Source organism: Pleurodeles waltl, chromosome 1_1 (genome assembly GCF_031143425.1).
Source record: "Pleurodeles waltl isolate 20211129_DDA chromosome 1_1, aPleWal1.hap1.20221129, whole genome shotgun sequence".
Lineage (NCBI taxonomy): Eukaryota > Metazoa > Chordata > Amphibia > Caudata > Salamandridae > Pleurodeles > Pleurodeles waltl.
This window is the reverse complement of record NC_090436.1, coordinates 481,580,116-481,601,117: the sequence shown is the minus strand read 5'-3', so window position 1 is coordinate 481,601,117 and position 21,002 is coordinate 481,580,116.

Sequence of the window (21,002 nt, the reverse complement as noted above, 5' to 3'; positions counted from 1 at the left end):
GGAGATACTTCAAAGAAGGGCTCCGAAGTACATAGGGGTCATCTCCCTTCCTGCTGACTCCAGACTTACTGCAGGGGGTTAAATAGTCCTTTGTAATCCCAATCCGGCTTCAGAAACAACCACAGCACCAAGACCACTGTCCTCGCTGCTACAGATGACATCCGTACCCTCCTTGACCGAAGCAAAACTGCTGCCCTCATCCTCTTGGATCCCTCAGCCACCTTTGACACCATCTGCGCAAGACTCCAAGACGCCGGCATTCACGACAAAGCCCTAGAATGGATCCGCTCCTCCTCACTGGCCAAACAAAGAGAGTTAGATTTCAACCATTCAACCCACAGAGATCACCTGTAGAGTGCCTCAGGGATCCTCCCTGAGCCACACCCTCTTCAACATCAACATAGCCCTGCTCGCAGCCATTGTCAAAAGTCATAGACTCAACATCGGCTCCTACACCAATGACACCCTGCTGATTTTCTCCCTCAGAGACAAACCCACAACCACCAAGAACAACTTTCACAATGGGATGAAGGCAGTCACCACCTGGATGAAGGATAGCTACCTCAAGCTTAAATCAGACAAACCCAAAGTCCTCATCCTGGGCTCCACCTCTTCCCCCTGGGATGACTTCTGGTGGCCCGCAGTACTCGGAACCCCCCCAACACAGACCTCGCACAAAACCTCAACATCACCCTGGACTCCTCGCTCACAATGAACCACCAAATCAACATCGTTTCATACTCCTGCTTCCATATAGTCTGCCTTCTTCGAAAGATCTTCAAGTAGGTGTAGGAGGCTGGCCTGGCTTATAGTGGGTACCTGATGGTACTAAAACCTTGTGCCAGGTCCAGTTATCCCTTATCAGTAGATTAGTAGTGTACTTGCAGCTTAGGCTGATAGAGGTAGCTATAGCACAGCAGCTTAGGCTGAACTAGGAGACATGCAAAGCTCATACTATACCACTTATATCATATAGCACTATATCATAAGAATCACAATACTCAGAGTTACTAAAAATAAAGGTACTTTATTTTAGTGACAATGTGCCAAAAATATCTCAGAGGATATACTCCCTTAAGAGGTAAGTAAAATACACCAAATATACACACAAACCAAAATCAGGTAAGTAAACAGATAGAAAAGTAGTGCAAACACTGTAGAATACAATAGGATGCAATAGGCCTAGGGGCAACACAAACCATATACTAAGAAAGTGGAATGCGACCCACTTAGGGACCCCAGGCCTAGTGTAGTGTGTAGAGGGTCTCTGGGAGTGTAAGAAAACACTACCCCACCCCAAGATCCTGAAAAGTAGGAGTAAAGTTACCCTACTTCCCCAAAAATACACTAAAGTCGTGATAGGAGATTCTGCAAAGACAACAACTGACTGCAAAGCACTGAAGACGGGTTTCTGGACCTGAGGACCTGTAAAGGAAGGGGACCAAGTCCAAGAGTCACGAAAGTGTCCAGCGGGGCAGGAGCCCACTAAACCCCAGATGAAGGTGCAAAATGGCTGACTCTTGGTGGAAGAAGCTGAAGATTCAGCAACAAAAGAAAATGCCAGGAACTTCTCCTTTGCACAGAAGATGTCCCATGGTGTGCTGAAGGATGCAGAGTTGTTTCCACGCAGAAAGACCGCAAACAAGCCTTGCTAGCTGCAATGGTCGCAGTTGAAGAAAATGGGTGCTGCCTGGGCCCAGGAGGAGCAGGAGGTCGCCCCTTGGAGGAGGAGACAGAAGGTTCGCTGAGCCACACAGAGAGCCCATGCAGAAGCAGGCAGCACCCACAGAAGTACTTGAACACGGGTTCAAGAGAACTGAGCACAGCAGTCGTCTCAACACTACAAAGGAGGGTCCGACTAAGCCGGTGGTCAACTCAGCGAGTTGAGCAATGCAGGGAGGAGTGCTGGGGACCTGGGCTACGCTGTGCACGAAGGATTCCTTGCAAAAGTGCACAGAAGCCCAGCAGCTGCAGTTCACGCAGTACAGAGGATTACTGTCTGGCGTGGGGAGGGAAGGACTTACCTGCCAAATTTGGACAGGTGGACCACTGGACTGTCGGGGTCACTTGGATCCAGCTCCTGTGTTCCAGGGACCATGCTTGTCAAGATGAGAGGGAACCCAGAAGACTGGTAAAGCAGAAGTTGGGTGCCTGTGGTAGCAGGGGGAAGATTCCGTCGACCCATGGGAGATTTCTTCTTGGCTTCCAGTGCAGGATGAAGGCAGACAGCCCTCAGAGCATGCACCACCAGGAAACAGTCAAGAACGCCGGAAGGATTAGGCGCTACAATGTTGCTGGTAGTCTTCTTGCTACTTTGTTGCAGTTTTGCAGGCATCCTGGAGCAGTCAGCGGTCGATCCTTGGCAGAAGTCGAAGAGGAAGATGCAGAGTAACTCTGGTGAGCTCTTCCATTCTTTCTATGAAGAGAGGCCCACAGGAGGGACCCTAAATAGCCCTCAGAGGAGGATTGGCCACCTAGTCACGTAAGCACCTATCAGGAGGGGTCTCTGACGTCACCTGCTTGCACTGGCCACTCAGAGGCCTCCATTGTGCCCTCACACCTCTGCATTCAAGATGGCAGAGGTCTGGGGCACACTGGAAGAGCTCTGGGCACCACCCCTGCGGTGGTAATGGACAGGGGAGTGGTCACTCCCCTTTCCTTTGTCCAGTTTCGCGCCAGAGCAGGGGCTGGGGGATCCCTGAACCGGTGTAGACTGGCTTATGCAAGGAGGGCACCATCTGTGCCCTTCAAAGCATTTCCAGAGGCTGGGGGAGGCTACTTCTCCCCAGCTCTTAATACCTATTTCCAAAGGGAGAGGGTGCAATACCCTCTCTCAGAGGAAATTCTTTGTTCTGCCTTCCTAGGACTGGGCTGCCCAGACCCCTGGAGGGGCAGAAGCATGACTGTGGGTTGGCAGCAGCGGTAGCTACCGTGAAAACCTCAGAGAGCTGGTTTGTCAGTACCTGGGGTCCGTGCTGGAGCCCCGGGGATGCATGGGTTTGGGACCCCAATACCAGATTTGGCATGAGGGGACAATTTCATGATCTTAAACTTGTCACATGGCCATATTCGGAGTTACAATTGTGAAGCTACATATAGGTATTGATCTATATGTAGTGCACGCGCACCACATACTAGAGAATTATAAGGGTGTTCCAGTGAGCCAATCAGAATTGGTAAAAACGGTCACTATCCTGTAGTGACAATTTTAAAGGCAGAGAGAGCATAAGAACTGAGGTTCTGATTAGCAGAGCCTCAGTGACACAGTTAGGCACTACACAGGGAACACATTCAGGCCACAAACTATGAGCACTGGGGCCCTGGCTAGCACGGTCCCAGTGAGAAATATAAACCACACTGACAAATAGGGTTCTCACTATGAGCATTTGGGTCCTTGCTAGCAGGATCCCAGTGAGACAGTAAAAACACACTGACATATACTCACAAACAGGCCAAAAGTGGGGGTACCAATGCTAGATGGAGGCTATCTTCCTACAGTAGGTCACCACTGAATCCAGGAAAATGGTCTCTCATGCACTTGTCAGCAGCAAACTTGACTACGACAATGCACTCCACTCCGGCATCACCCAGAAACTCCTAAAGAAACTACAGAACATCCAGAACGCCTCTGTCAGACTCATCTTGAACATCCTACGCTGCAGCCACATCAAAGACTACCTGAGAAACCTCCAGTGTCTACCTATCAACAAATTAATTACCTTCAAGCTCCTCACACACGCCTACAAAGCCCTTCAAAACGCCGGACTTCATACCTCAACCACTGGCTCTCCTTCTACACTCCCACCAGACATCTCCACTCCGCCCAATTGGCCATGGCCACCATCCCACAGATCTGCAAGTCCATGGCTGGAGGAAGGTCCTTCTCCTACCACACTGCGAAGACCTGGAACTCCCTGCCTCTGCATCTCAGGCAATCACCATCTCTGACGCATGTCAGGAAGGACCTCAGGACTTTGCTCTTCAACTAATCCACAGATCCACCCCCTAACCTCCCCCAGCACCTTCAGACCCTCACGGGTAGTCACGATCTATAAGAACCCTGATTGATTGTGTGGTATCAGAAAACAGCCTATTCAGGTGTAAATTTTAAGCTGTGGCCAGCTCCTCCCTCTCATCCTGCCCAGGATGGCCCATGAGGATATTGATGGCCCATCAGTCACACCTAAGCTCCCTTTGTGGTGCCCAGAGCTCCTCCAGTGTCTCAGACCTCTGCCATTTTGTTTTCAGAGGTGTGAAGACACTCTGGAGGCCTCAGAGTGGCCAGAGCCAACAGGTGACGTCAGAGACCCCTCCTGATAGGTGCATACCTGGGTAGGTAGCCAATCCTCCTCTCAAGGCTATTTAGGGTCTCTCCTGCGGGCTTCTCATCATATTACGACTTGCAAGAATCCACCAGGACTCCTCTGCATTTCTCTCCTCAACTTCTGCCAAGGATCGACCATTGACTGCTCCAGGACGCCTGCAAAACTGCAACAAAGTAGCCAGAAGACTACAATCGACATTGTAGCTCCTAATCATGCCGGCTTTCTCGACTGTTTCCTGGTGGTGCATGCTTTGGGGGCTGCCTGCCTTCACCCTACACTGGAAGCCACGAAGAAATCTCCTGTGGGTTGACAGAGTCTTCCCCCTGCTTCAGCAGGCACCAAACTACAGCCTCACCGGTACTCTTGGTACCCTCCCAACTTGACGAGCGTGGCCCCTGGAACACAGGTGGTGGACCCAGGTGACCCTGACTGTCCAGTGGTCCAACTGTCCAAATTTGGAGGAGGTAAGTCCTTGCCTCCCCTCCCCAGACAATAATCCTGTGCACCATGTGATCTGCAGCTACAAGGGCTTCTGTGCATATTTCCAAGAAATCCTGCATGCACAGCCGAGCCTAGGTCCCCAGAACTCCGTCCTGCGATGCTCAGCTCCCTGAGTTGACCTCAGGTGTTGTGGGACCCCTCTCTGCAGTGTTGAGACAACCGCTGTTCAGTCTTCTTGAACCCGTGTTCAAGGAGTCTTGCAGGTGCTTCCCTCCTTCCCGTGGGCTCTCTACATTGCTGAGGGCCCCCTTTGTCTGCCCTCCTGAGTGGCGACATCCTGGTCCTTCCTGGGTCCGGGTAGCACCCTTTTTCTTTAACCATGACTCTTGCAGGTAGCAAGGCTTGTTTGTGGTATTGTGCTAAGGAAAAAACTCTGCATCCTCCAGCACACCGTGGGACAGTTTCTGCACAACGCAGAACCACCTACCTCCTTTTGTTGCGCAAAACCAGCATCTTCTTCCACTCGGAGGCAGTCATTTTGCACCTTCATCCGAGGTTTAGTGGGCTCCTGCCCCCCCTGGACACTTTAGCGACTCTTGGAATTGGTCCTCTTCCTTTACAGATCTTCAGGTCCAGGAATCCGTCTTCATTGCTTTGCAGTCTGGTGTGGTCCTTGAAAATCCTTTATCACGACTTATTGTGTTTTGTGGGAAATAGTAGTACATTACTCCAGCTTTCCTGGGTCCTGGCTTGGGGTCTCCTTTACACCCTTGGGGTTTTCTCACACTCCCAGTGACCCTCTACACACTACACTTGCCTAGGGGTGCATTTGTGGTTTGCATTCCACTTACTTAGTATATGTTTTGTGTTGCCCCTAGGCCTATTGCATTCTATTTTGTTTTACAGTGTTTGCACTACTTTCTGACTGTTTTACTTACCTGATTTGGTTAGTTGTGTATATTTTGTGTATGTTACTTATCTCCTAAGGGAGTATACCCTCTGATATAGTTTTGGCACATTGTCACTAAAATAAAGTACCTTAATTTTTAGTAACTATGAGTATTGTCTTTCTTATGATATAGTACCTATATGATATAAGTGGTATTGCATGAGCTTTACATTTCTCCTAGTTCAGCCTTGTCTGCTCTGCTATAGCTACCTCTATCAGCCTACTCTACTAGAACACTACTACACTCTACTAATAAGGGATAACTGGACCTGGTATAAGGTGTAAGTACCATTGGTACCCACTACAAGCCAGGCCAGCCTCCTACATTGGTGGTGCTACGGTGGGATAAGTACTTGTAACTGCTTTACCACTTTGTCATTGGTGCTTTTTATAAGAAAACCATATTCCTAATACTTAGAAATATACACAAGTAAACTTAACAGTCTTACTTTCACTCTAAAAACTTTCTAAAAAGTTTGAAAAGTTTTTTTCTCTGTTCTTGCAAACTCAACACATTTTCTCTTACCCCTAAGCTCTTTCTTTTCACCATGTCTATGGTAGAGGCTACACCCAAAGTTGTGAAAACAATTTATGACAATCTTAACTTTAAAAGTTTGAGGGGTCTCCCTATAGAAAGAATTTTAGGGATTGGTAAGAACCCTACCAAGGATCTCCTTCTTAACCTTCTCCTTGAAAGTGACCAGAATCTGAATGGTCGAACCCAGGATCAGGAGGTAGAGGAGGGGAGTACCCAGATAGATTCAGGGGTGGGTCATAAGAATTCTGGGGAGTGTACTTTCTAACATTCAGGATTTCAAGCGGTTGTGCAAGTGTGGACCCCAGTGGATGGAGGATACTGTTTGGTCATTCTTTGCTGAGTAAGTGCGGAGCATGGAGACCAAATTCTGTTTCTCCTGCGGTGTCTTATAAAGCAATAAGTTAAGTCTCCATTCTGTTGCTGGGTGTTTAATTAACCCTAGGTATATGGTGATCTCTATAGTGTTGATGTGTGAGGTGCTGTGTTTTGTTATTATGCTGACTGATCTGCATCTCATGAGAGAGGTCAAGATAAGAAAGAAATCTACTAGCGAGCATTTACCATGTATACAGGAGGTAAATATTTTTTCCATGTCCTTGGGGTGTAATGATCACTAGGAATCACAAAGAAGAAAGTTTGATAGGAGGTCATGTCTGAGGTTCCTGTGAGTATTACAGGGGTCATTACGACCTCGGCGGACGGTGTAATAGTAGAGGTATTACAGCCAACAGGCTGACGGTACATACCTCCACTATTATGACATTGTCGGTTTGGCCAAAGGCAAACCACCAAGTCAACACACCGATCCAGGCACACACACAATCAAATGACACAACATGCACGTACACACACACCCACTCATTCACACACGTATTACACAGGCCTCACACCCGCATGCATGCATTCAAACACAGTCACACACACACCCACACACGCACACAACACCCCTACCCCCTCTCCTGTCGGAAAACCCGACTTACCTGCTTGCAGGGGGTCCTCTGGCAGGAGATGGGACGCGGCGCTGCTGCCAGCAGCAGTGTCTGCCAGCAAAACACTACCATGCCGTATTGTTGTAGTTTAGCAGCGATTAGATTAGGCATTAGCAGAAGACATCTTGTATTTAGCAACTATTGTGAACATTTCGCGGAATCCATTTTGTATTCATGGCAGCCATTTTCTTTGCCACATGCTGCCATGTGCTCACTATGTGCTCTGTCCTACCTTTCTGTTAACTACTCTTGAAAATCTGCCTAGTGACAAGTTATATTTAGCATCTCCCACTTTCGCACATGCCCAGTAAGATCTGCAGCTATTAGTGATCAGTAATAGACAGTAATGTGTCAACTAGTCCTTGAAACTGTTAGCCCCTCCTACCTGTCGACTGTGCATTTCCACATGACCTTACATGTATGCAAGTCTTGCTTCTATAATTGTACCACCTCCTTTTAGCCCCTGTGTGGGTATAAAAGGACCATGTTCTCTCAGTTCAGTGTGCTACTTCAAACATTACCGAAGGGTTCTGTTTGAACTGTAGTACCACCTCATGAGGTTTAATAAACTTTGTCTTTTATTTCAGTTTCTGTGCCAACTTCTTCCTATATGGTCTGAGGACTTTGTGCAGAGAAGGGTGAACCCCTTGCACTAGTAGGCCTTGCTGCGGCTTACTTCAACAAATTGGCACCCGAACAGGGACTCATCGGCGACTCGGACACCCAACTGATTGGTCGCGACGAAGGATTGGGATCTCGCTGCGGACGATCAATGCCTGAGGAAACCCGAGTCTTGTCAACCAGGGCGTTTTTCCCTTCTTTCTGATTTGACCATCCAGGTCGCGCCGGTCCTCGACTGAGATCCTTTTTGTTCATTCATCATGCAGTGACCATTTGGTCGATTTTAGAACTTGGCAGTTGGAACCTGGACACCCTGTGATTGGTAAGAGACGTTTTACGGCACTTGCTGTGGGTTTTGATGCCTTTGTTTGGTAATGAAGTTTAGCACTACTTACTGTGGCTCTCGTGTTTTGGGTGACTAGTCAATTTGTGTCCTTTGAATTGATATATAAATTGCAATTTATATAGGCAGGTAATGAGGAGATTTTTCTCCAATTTAATTCTGATTTGAATGGCACCTTAAGTGCTACTTTGATTATAATATTGCATATTCTGCACTATTTTTGGCATGCCTGTTTTTAGCGCACTTCATAGGATGTGTTGCTTTTGTAATGGTACCAATTTGAGACTGGAAGAATCGCAACCGGGACGCCCAATAGAGATATGTATGTTAAACATGGTCTTTCTTCTATAATGTACAGCACATTATGGAATAAATACACTTGTGCGGATCCTGAGTTCCGTTGGCCTATGCATGGGTCATTTGATTTGCGAAAGATTGAGTATGTGGAACAATGTATGTGTAAGCGAAAGTCTAGGCAAGATATGTTTGACTGTGTACGAATGTGGGAGGAAGAAGTGCGTGGACGAGTGAAGCGTGAGCAAGCCTTGCTTGAGAAAGAGCAGCGGAAGAATGTATATGTGAAAGCATTGGAAATGAGAAATAAATAAATAAATGACTAAAAGGAGCTAGAAGAGAAAGAACATAAATTACAGGTAACTGGCCAATACACCGTTAGGCAACCTCTCTATCTTATCCTTAATAAACCACACAATGATTTTTTGTTACAAGATCGCCCTCCACCTCCGTATGTCGTTCCTTCTGCCCCTCATGAGTTAGCTAAGACCTCCGGTTCGGAGCAACAGAAGATACGAGACAGTCGCTCTATGTTGCCTGCTGACCGTGCATCTGAGCTTAGATCTATTGCTCGTAAAACAATTCGTAGTGCTGTCTCTGCTTCTGAACTTTTAGACAACATGAAAGGGTGGGCGGAAAAGGAGCAGCTATATTTTACTGAGGCATTTGGCACAGAAGTTATTGAACTATATCGGAAATATTCTGATGAGTTAGAACCCGATGATGTAGCAGCTGATCATAAGCAAATGCGTGATGGTCTTTTTGTTTTCTCCCAGGTGGCTGATGCAATCAGGCGTTTGGTGAAATTATGTGTTGTGGCAGTCTGTTTGCAAGAGGAGAAAAGGGCTGTGGACGTAGTTGCACGGACATCTCACACCGGCGGGGTGCAAGCTTCCATCTTTGGAACAGATAAAACTATGATAGTTCACGCGAAACCAATGCGGGAGGCCGCGCCTTTGTATGTTCCTCCTAAAGGATTGGGTACAAGTGATGATAAAACTTCTGTTGATGCTAAGGGTTATTTTATTTATAATTGGGTGTATATTCCTTGGAATAGGGCAGATGTAATGGCACTTAAAACAGCATTACCTGACCCGCGGAAAAATCCAGCCGCCTTTTATGAGGAAGTTGAGGGAGCAATTAGTTCTTGTACTATGACTTTGGCTGACATTGATTTATTTTTCAGATTGATATTACCGCCAGATATGTGGAGAACTGTTCGTAAAATTGATGATTGTGTAGTTTTTGGGGCATCATGGAAAGAATTAGAACAGATGGACGGGGATAGGGAACCTGCGAAAAAGCCATATCACTAGATCTTCCCGCAGCCATATTAGATAAGTTAAAAACGATTATTCCCCCTAAAAAGATAGATTGGACTGTTTTAGCGTCTTGTAAGCAAAAGGCAGATGAATCGGTCTCTGATTTCTTTACACGCTTTGAAGAAGCATTTCATGATTTTAGCAGCCAGTTATTGTCAGATGATACAGGCAGACATTTGTTTGTCGATAAATATGTCACAAATCTGTTACCAGGAATAGCTAGTCATCTAAAAGCTAGTGAAAGTTCATGGACTACCTCTACTCCAGTTTCTCTTTTGACTATGGCTCAGTATTATGAACGTCAGGAATTAGAAGCAAAAGGTAGCGAGGATAAAAAGATTAAAGAATTAAAGACGAAGGTTATGTTGGCTCAAGCTTATGGTCCACCTTTTAGAGGTAGTGATAGAGGTGGACGTGGATCTTATGGTCCTTCTTACACTAGTTCGAATTTGTCTGTTGATCAGTGTGCGTATTGTAAGAAATTTGGGCATTGGACTGCCGATTGTCCAGCACTACGTGTTCAGCAGTGTTCACCTGGTCGGGGACAAATGAGAAATCGCTCAGGATATTCAGGACCTAGAAGAAGCACAAATGATCATGCTAGGGTTGATGCTAATGTACGAGGGCAGGATGGGTTTAACACTTTTGATAGATGCAACCAATACCAGATGTCTAACTATGTGCAGCCTGATTTCCATGATTCTGCTTATGCATATGATTGCCTAGGATGGGGTTAGGAATCAGTTGAAGTTCCAGTAGATCAGAGGGGTCCCTATGTTACAGCACATGTTTTGGGTTCTACTGATCAGTTTCTGGTTGATACAGGAGCTACTCGTAGCGCCTTGTCTAAACAATTGATTCCAAGGGCTCCCCTGTCTGGCTTAACCATTACATCGATAGGTTTTCGATGGAACACCTTCCCCTAGCCCATTGTCACAACCACTTGTATTCCATGTTGATAAATTTACTGCTCCATGTCCATTTTTGCTTTCTCCAAATACACTAGGCAATATTGTGGGTCTTGATATGCTCATGTATTTCAGGGCTACAATACGATGCTCTCCTGAAGGGGTGTGTGTTATTTTAAATGATAATCATCCTGTGATGGAAAGAGTTTGTCTTGTTAAAGAAGATATTGCATTAGCGTCACTACCTAGTAGTTTGTGGGCTACTTCGGATACTGATGTGGGACAAATGATTATTCCACCGGTACATATTAGTGTCAAGGAGGGAGCTGTATTGCCACGTTTGCCTCAATACAAAATTTCACAGGAGGGCGAAGAAGCACTCACAAGAATTGTGCATGATCTTATTGCAGTTGGATTTGTTGAGGAAGTTCTGTATAATATTTGTAACAGTCCGATTCTTCCTATTCTGAAAAAGGATACTGATACTAGGATTTACTGATTCATTATTGATTTGAGAGAAGTCAATAAGATTGAGATACCACAATATCCTGTGGTATCTACTTCTTACTTTGGTTCCCCCGACAGCAACTACGTTCTCTGTGATAGACTTGAAGAATGCTTTCTTTTCGATCCCTATTCATCCTGACAGCCAATATTTGTTTGGTTTTACTTTAAATAAACGATCATATAGATTTTGCAGAGTTCTTCAAGGCTATACTGAGAGTCAAAGTATTTATAGTCAAGCGTTAAAACGACAACTTGATTCTTTTGTTTTGCCTGAAGGCGTGGCTCTCATACAGTATGTCGATGATATTTTGTTGGCAGCTTATACCCCTGAGCAATGTGAAAAGTGCACTTTGTCCTTACTTTCTTTTCTTGCTTCACACCATCATAAAGTGTCACAAAAGAAATTGCAATATTGTAGACCAAAGGTAACCTATTTAGGTCACCTTTTGTCTAAGGAGGGCCGTGCACTTACATCAGATCGTATTCAAGCAATTTTAGACACACCAGTACCCTCTACTCAGAAAGATGTTCATGCATTCCTTGGTTATTACTTCTTTTTGTAGGCAATGGATATTAGGGTTTTCACACATTGTCAAACCTTTGCTAGCACTTTTGACTAAAGATACTCCAATGCCCCTCCCATGGACAGATGAATGTGAGACTGCTTTCCGGCAGCTACGACAAGCCCTTTGTTCAGCACCAGTGTTAGGTACTCCAGATTACATGAAGCTTTTTGCACTTTACGTACATGAGAAAGATGGATGTGCATTGTCAGTTTTAGTACAGACACATGGCGATAAGCAGCGTCCCTGTGCATATTTTTCAGCAGTACTTGACCCTGTCGCTCGAGCGTTGCCTGGATGTTTTCGTTCAGTTGCCGCAACAGCTGTGTCAATACGTCAGAGTGAAGGGATAGTTTTGTCACATAAGCTGTTGGTGTTAGTACCCCATGCGGTTGATGCTCTTTTAAATCAAAGACACAACATTTAACTAGCGCTCGCATGACAGGATATGAATTGGCATTGCTGGCTCCTCACATTACACTGAAGAGATGTGCAACACTAAATCCAGTCACTTTGTTGCCATATCCGGTGACTCAGCCTCAGTCACAAGAAACACATGATTGTATATTCCTTACCGAAGAACAGACAAAGGGTCATATTGATTTACAAAATACGCCCCTTCCAGATGTAAAAGGGGAATTGTGGGTTGATGGGTCTTGTTTGAAGTTGCCAGACGGTACGACCTCAGCTGCATATGCAATCACCACAATACACACGGTAGTGGAGACAGCTCGTATACCACAGAAGTCAGCTCAAGCAGCTGAACTAATAGCTTTGACACGAGCATGTGAGCCTAGTACTGACTTATGTGTGAACATTTATACAGACAGCCGCTATGCTTTTGGAGTGGCTCATGATTTTGGTTTGCTTTGGAAGGAGAGAGGCTTTCTCACATCCCAGGGGATGCAGATAATGCACGGAGAATTAGTGCATAACCTCTTGACTGCATTGACATATCCAAAGAAACTAGCTATTGTGAAATGTAGTGCACATAGGAAAGTGACCGATAAGATAGGGCAAGGTAATGCTCTTGTGGACCGCGTAGCACGTGAGACTGCGATGCAGCGAAGTACTACTTCTATGTATGTAGTGAAGTCACAAGCTGAACGTTGGCATAATGCTAGACAAGACGTATTAGATATACAGAAATCTGCTTCTGTGAAGGAACGTGAGCAATGGTCTGAAGAAGGAGAATTGGATGATGAGGGCTGTTGGCGGAATAAGCAGATGGATAAATGGAAATTGCCTATAGCTTTTGTACAACCTATGGTTCAGATGGCACATGGGCTGGCACATGTTGGAGCTTCAACAATAACAAAGTTGCTTATGCAAGTTTGGGAGCATCCAGAAATTTCCAGTATAGCTAAGAGAGTAGTACAGTCTTGTTTGTTCTGTTTACAATACAATCCTGGAAAAGGGACACGTACTCCTGCTGGAGGGTTTGCTACACCAATTGCACCTTTTGAAGTTCTACAAATGGATTATATTCAGCTTGAACGCTGCAACAATTTAAAGCATGTCTTGGTGGTGGTATGTGCCTTCAGTAAATGGATAGAGGCGTACCCCACAAAGGATAATACTGCCATTACCACAGCGAAGGTGCTTTTGAAAGAATTTTTCCCTAGGCTTGGTGCTTGCAGACTTTTATGGGATGATAACGGACCTCATTTTGTTGGGGAAGTTATTAAGTATGTCCTGAAAGGATTAGGGATCAAACAGAATTCCATGCGGTTTTCCAACCACAATCAGCAGGGTTGGTGGAAAGGTATAATGCTACTTTGAAGCTGAAGTTAGCGAAGATACAGGCTTCCACATCCTTAACTTGGCCGGATGCATTACCGTTGACATTATTGTCTATTAGGTCAGTGCCACACTCTCGAATCGGCCTTAGTCCTTACGAAGTGGTGTTTGGAAGGCCAATGAACATTTGGGGAGTTCCTAAGCCAAATTCTGTATATGATGTACCTTGTGTCCTGATGAATGATTATTTGGCACAGTTAACCAACAATTTGGTTTCTATTCATCAACAGGTTCGAGAAGCACTGCCTGACAGATCTACAGGTGAAGGCCATGAACTCCGACCTGGTGACCAGGTGATGATTAAGTCCTTTGAAAGATCAAGTAGCTTGGAACCAAGGTGGTGAGGCCCAGAACAGGTGCTCCTTGCAACAAGGACAGCAGTTCGAGTGACGAACCGAAATAATTGGGTCCATAGTACTCACTGCAAGAGAGTGCTACCTACCTTGGTGGAACCTGCTGTGCTGACCGATCATCGAGAGATTTTGATTACGGAGAATGGCCGTGCTATATCACCTGACGAATCTGAGGAGTCCTTCCCGGACCATACGACTTCTGGAGTGTCGCAATATAATTTGAGACCGAGGAAAGAATATGAAAATTCTTTGAAAAAAACTGGTTGAGCTACCGCCCTGGGCAAGTGAAACAGAGAGCCAATGTGGCAAGGGGGGGGGATCAGCCATGCATTAGAGTAGTGACACCCGTCTTGGCCTGTGGTGAAGAAATCAGCGGCTGCCCAGAGATAAGAGCTCCAACGAGTGTTTTTAATTAATTTCTGAAAGGGTCAATTATCACTGTTGCTAAAATGAATAACAAACTGATCATTAGCACTATGGGGTTTGTTGTTGTTTTGGTGGTTATAGCAATAATCACCTGGTTTGTTGAAAAGAAGGCTCCTGCTCGTGAGTTTTTTGTTGCCACTACTCCAGTACCAGAGGATCACTATTACTTTACGCTTCCCTATCAGGAGCAGAAGCACCGTCAATCGTACTTCAATAATACTTTCATTCATATGTTGCATCATACTCATAATGCTACAAATACTACTAACTGTTGGGTATGTGGAATGATACCTTCGCATCAAAAGAAAGGAGGAACACCTTTCATTCCTCTTCCTTTTTCACACAATGGTTCTTGTCAATCTTGGTGCATGCTTTTGTTTGCATCTGGAAAATGTACAGAGGGCGGACTTCTTTTTCGCCTTAATAAAGTATGCTACCAAGACAAAGATGGGTATCCCCAAGCCAAAGGAACTAAATGGGAATGGGAAGAGTATCAACCGGACAATGTTTCAATACCATATGTCGTCACAAATATAAGAGACTCTGAAAAGAAAGAACAATTCGTGATTTCTGTTACAAAAACTAAAGGAGATTTATGTATACGTAGCATTGGGACGAATTCCAGTAGGGATAAGTGATTGTACCTTGATTTTAACTATTGAGGGTGTAAATAATAGTAGTTTTACAGCTTCACATAATACATATTTTGTTTGTGGTAACTATGGATATTACCAACTACCTGTTGGGTGGTCAGGTGTGTGTTATGTATCTTTTCTATTACCCCCTGTGTTTTTGGCCCCTGCATCATATCACAGAGATTTTAAACTGTTAAATGACATCATTAAAATTAGATTTAAAAGGGCAATAAGTACAAATGAGGTAGACCAAACGGATACTAGCCTGCAGCAATATGTTGATTTTAATTTAGGGTTGTTCTCCTTTGTGGGTGCTGCGTTAAACAGTAGGAAAGTGAGTCGATTGACTAGGGTTGTGGAAGCTGTTACCAATCAGGCAGCTCTGGCACTTGGGAATATTACAGAGGAGCTCCAAATTGCGAGGACTGTAGCGCTCCAAAATCGTTTGATACTAGATGTGATATTAGCTGATCGAGGGCATGTCGCATCATCGGTAGTAGTTGCTGTGTTTTTATTCCAGATCACTCACCTTCAGTATATGATGCAATATCTAAATTGCATAAAATTGCTGCAGAAATCCACACAGAGACTGGTACTTGGACGTTTTCTGGATGGTTTGGGGCTGAAAACTACTGACTATCCTGTGTGTAATGATTGCAATATTTTTCACATGCTGTATCTGTATTCAGTGTGGCCCAATGTTCTGCTCCATATGTATTACTTCTTGTATGCCTACCAAAAGAAATATTACAGAAATGAAAGCACAACACATGTTAGATAAGGAAATAGCTGAAATGATGAGCATAAATATACAAGATGAATATTTAGATTATCCCAGAAAGACGAATGTCTTCAGCTAATGCTGAAAGGGTCGTCTGTTATAGTTTAGCAGCTATTTGATTAAGCATTAGCAGAAGACATCTTGTATTTAGCAACTATTGTGAACATTTCGCTGAATCCATTTTGTATTCATGGCAGCCATTTTCTTTGCCACATGCTGCCATGTGCTCACCATGTGCTCTGTCCTACCTTTCTGTTAACTACTCTTGAAAATCTGCCTAGTGACAAGTTATATTTAGCATCTCCCACTTTCGCACATGCCCAGTAAGATCTGCAGCTGTTAGTAATCAGTAACAGACAGTAATGTGTCAACTAATCCTTGAAACTGTTAGCCCCTCCTACCTGTCGACTGTGCATTTCCACATGACCTTACATGTATGCAAGTCTTGCTTCTATAATTGTACTACCTCCTTTTAGCCCCTGCATGGGTATAAGAGGACCATGCTCTCTCAGTTCAGTGTGCTACTTCAAACATTACCGAAGGGTGCTGTTTGAACTGTAGTACCACCTCATGAGGTTTAATAAACTTTGTCTTTTATTTCAGTTTCTGTGCCAACTTCTTCCTATATGGCCTGAGGACTTTGTGCAGAGAAGGGTGAACCCCTTGCACTAGTAGGCCTTGCTGCGGCTTACTTCAACAGTATCATGGAACATGATCCGGCAGGCGGTGTTTTGCTGGGGCGGCGCTGCTGCTGGCAGCAGCGCTACCTTACCGCCATCTGGCGCCATGACCGTCGCCGAAATTCCGCCAGCCTTCTGGCAGAATTCCGGCTACGGTCATGATTGCATGGACGGTCGGTAGCCACAGCGATAGTATGTTGGTGGCCGTCGCCGTGGCGGTAGGCGTCATTTGCCGCCAATCTCATAATGAGGGCCTATATTTCTTTCCTGGATGGCTTGACTTATCTAAATATGTATCCAGGGATATATTTCAATCACTAAGTCGAAGATTTTATGCATGCAGCTATTGAAATAGTATTCTGATAATGTTGTCAATCCAGAAGTGTACCGAGTATATGCACATCATGCTTGTTGGCCATTGGCCTATAGATAGAGTCTTTAAGCAATGTTTGGTCTTGCACCACACCTTTGATTAGTGTGTAATGTCCCCGTGGGTCCTGCTGCGTTTTGTGTACTCTGAAAGGAAGCCCTTTCCATATGAACATGGCCACCACTCCCTTCCTGTACAGTTTTGAAGAAGTACGTATCATCCCCATGGTGCAGTGCTTGCTGGCATTGTACTCCTTACCTATCTAGTCTCTACTCAATGTTTAACGTTCTACAGTAGAGAGGTGAATTTCCTGGATGAGGACAATGTCCGGGTGCATAGTATCTTTTGTTTGAGAAAGTGAGTCCAACCATTCACGTTCAGGGAGACTATAGCAAAGTTATTTCTTTGACGAGTTCGCCAATTGTGAATGAATTGTTATGACTGTGTAACTCATTTGTAGTTTTCGCTGGAAAGTGAGTTTTATAAAAGGTTCAGTCCTTAAAGTGTCAGGTATGTGTCCTAGTCTGGGAAGGTATTAGTGTTGTGAAAAGCCTTCTAATGGTGGCCGGTCAATGAGAAATTTGGCTATGTCGTTAATATGTGAGCGCGGGGGCAGGGGGAGAGTTAAGCTGTGGGGAAGGAGTCTGGGGATATCCTGTGAGGAAAGGGCAGTGATTAGGGAACCCAATGTATCCAGACGTCACCCAGCAGTACCTAACCCAGCACCAGTGACTTGGTGTAGTAGGCTGGCCTGGTGTGGGGTGGGTACCTATGGTACTTACACCTTATAACAGGTCCAGATATCCCTTATTACTGTACTGTAGTCAGTGTTTAAAAGCCAGTCTCTCTAGGGGTACCTGTGGATGAGAAGCCAAGGTTTATCTAGGACACATGCAAAGCTCATGCATTACCACTGTAGTTACACAGATGAAAGAATACACTCAGTGTTACAAAAATGAAGGTACTTTATTTTGGTGACACAAATACCAAAAATACCATAGAGACTATACCACCTCAGGAGGTAAATAATACACAAATTATATACACTAGTATGCAGAAATAGGCATAAAACAGTGCTAATAGTGAAAATCACAATAGTTAGAAATGGGCCTAGGAAGAGCACAAACAATATACTAAGAAAGTGGAATGAGAAAGTCGGTCCCCCACCTAGGCAATTGTAGTGTGTAGAGGGGAGCTGGGAGTACTAGGACAGCCCAAAGTTAAGTACCCCAGCGACCAGGAAACCAGGACTAAATCACAATAAGTTTCCTAGAACACACACAGAGAAGTAATGAAGAGTATTGCAAAACCCAGAAGAGACTGCAAGAAACTAACAGTGGAGTCCTGGACAAGAAGACCTGTGGAAGAAGGGGACCAAGTCCAAGAAGCACTGAAGAGTCCAGGGAGGACAGGAGCCCCTACCCACCAGGATTAAGCTGCAAGAAGTGAAACAACGGTGAGGAAGAAGAGTCAGCACTGGATCCAAGAAGAAAAAGTCGGGTTCCTGGAGGGTGCAGGTGATGTCCCACGCCAGTAAAAAGGATTGCAGTCGGGTTTGCACTGTCGGACTCTGCCAACAAGCGTTGGCCGGCACAATGCTCACGGTTACCAAAAAAATGAAGCTGCTGGGGACCAGGAAGGACCAGGTGGACTCTACCCAGGAGAGAGAATCAGAGAGGGCCCTCAGCAACACAGACCGTGCACACGGGAGCCCCACAGGATGGGGACACAAGAGTTGCAGAAGAGGCTCATGCAGCACTACGACAAAGGCTCCCACGCCGCCGGAGAATGACTCAGGAAGTTGTGCCTTGCGGGATAGAGTGCTGGGGGCTGGAGCTTCAAGATGCACAAAGATTTTTGAGGAAGGATGCCATCAAGGCTTGGCAGCTGCAAAGAAAGTGGTGCATGGGGGTACTGTCTTGCGTGGGGAGGTGAGCTCTTATCGCCACCAAAGTTGAACAGTTGGAAGAGAGGACCTCCTGGACCACTTCAATCTGCCATCCGTGATGCAGGATCCACGAAGCTCGGCAGGAGAGGGGATCCACGCAGCCAATCATCATCGCATTTTGTTCCTGCAGAAGCAGGGGAGTGACTCCTTCACCCCAACGGAGATTCCTTCGTTCTTCTGATGCAGGCTGAAGATGGGCTGTCCTCAGAGGATGCACGACTGGGGAAATGCCAGTGCCACCTTGTGAGACAGAAGCTGCCTTCGGGGTTTCCACACCTACCCCAGTTTCTATTAGGGACCCAAATGGTAATCCAACTACACTTTTGTTTTGACTATTGCCAGTAGTCCCACCACTATTACTACTTCTAAATACTACTAGGGGCACTAGCAGTGGGCGTGGAGTTAGTAGAGGTGGAAGCTCAGGGGTTTTACCAGGACAGGATTTATTCCCTGGCCTATGGACTTTATTTCTGTACACATAGCACCAAGGCTTTTTAATATGTGTAAAAGATGAAAAAGAAGTTTTATTCCTGGCCCCAGAGGAGTTTTGTGGACCTGAGGAGGAGTCTTTACTTTTATCTTTGTCCCCACCCTTGTTCTGACTTACCATCCTTCTTCCTGTCCTTGCCACGCCCTGTATGAGCTTTTCTGCTCACCCTTGTTCTGACCCATTTGTCTGCCTTCTTTCCCAATTCTTGGGGAGAGGTCAGATCTGAGCCCAACAAGTACTGGTGCAACAAGTCAGACACACAATTATTCAAAATATGCTCTCTCACTAATGGTTTGTACAAGCCTCCATAGTCAGAGACTTTGCTGCCATGTAACCAGCCTTCTAAAGCTTTAACAGAATAGACCAGAAAGTCAACCCAATCTGTGAGGCCTCTTTTCTGGTCTCCCTGAATTTGATTCTGTATTGCTCAGTGGTGAGACCTAAACCATGTAAGAGTGCTGTTTTCAGTATGTTGTAATTGTTTGCATCTTCCTCTCTGACAGTAAGAAGTATATCCTTCCTCCCCTTGTCAGAGAAGGACAACCAGAGAATAGCAGCCCGCTGCCTTTGAGGGACCCTCTGAACTTTACAGGCCCTCTTAAACGCAGCAAACCATTTGTAAATCTCATCCTCTACCCTATATGGGGGAACAATTTTGTGAAAGTTTCTGGAATCCAAGGATTCCTCCCTGACTCTGTAATCCCTGAAACGTAAGCTGTTGCTGCTGCCACCATGGGTGCTAACCCCGACCTCTGCCTCTCTCTCTCCACTGCCAAGGCCTCCCTATCTAGGACTAGGTGTTGTTGCTGCAGCCTCAGCCTGGCCTCCTCCAGTCTTTCTGAGCTCTCTATCTTTAGAGTCATCTCCTGGAGTTGTGCAGTGTGACCCCTCAGACACTGGAGTGACATCAGAGTGGGCAGAGGTGGATCTTTCCCTAGTCTTAATGACTCTTTCTACCTGTCTGCTTGGTGTAAAGGGAGCCCTACCTGTGTGACTTCCCCTCACACTACCAGCTACACTAGTTGGGCTTCTAAGGACTGCAAGATCCTTTGAAGAACCGTCCCCCAGACCCACAATATCCTGTTCTGACTCAAGGAGGGTATTGTCTCCTTCCTCTACTCCTTCTTAGTACCAGTATGATCTTGGTTATCCTGGTAGAGGAGGTTCAAGATCAGACTCTTATTAGGGTTTTTTTCTTTGCCCAGCTTCCTCTCTGCACATAGCCCCTTCAATTTCTTAAAGGTCAGGCCTTCATAAGGAGAGCCCATGACCTCAGAGCTAGGTCCAGCTGTGGACTTGGTGTTTGTTAGGAAAGTGTATGGTGTACCTAACCTATATAACCCCTAGTCTATCAGAAAGACCTTTAGAGCAAGGGCTAAGCCTATACCCTAGCTTGCCTAAATTTTAGAGACTAGATTCATGCACTAGGTACTATGTATGTCTCTAGGTATGGAGTGGTCTTTCCTTTGGAAAGCACCAGGTGACGGAATGAAAAGGCAATTGCAAGTACTTATTCCACCCGTGCACCAGCAATGTAGGAGGCTGACCTGGTGTGTGGTGGGTACTTATGGTACTTATACTTTATACCAGGTCCACGTATCCCTTATCAGTATAGCGTAGTCAGTGTCTAGAAGCCAGGCTCTCTAGAGGTAGCTGTGGATGAGCAGCCAAGCCTTATCTAGGAGACATGCAAAGCTCATGCAATACCATTGTAGTCAC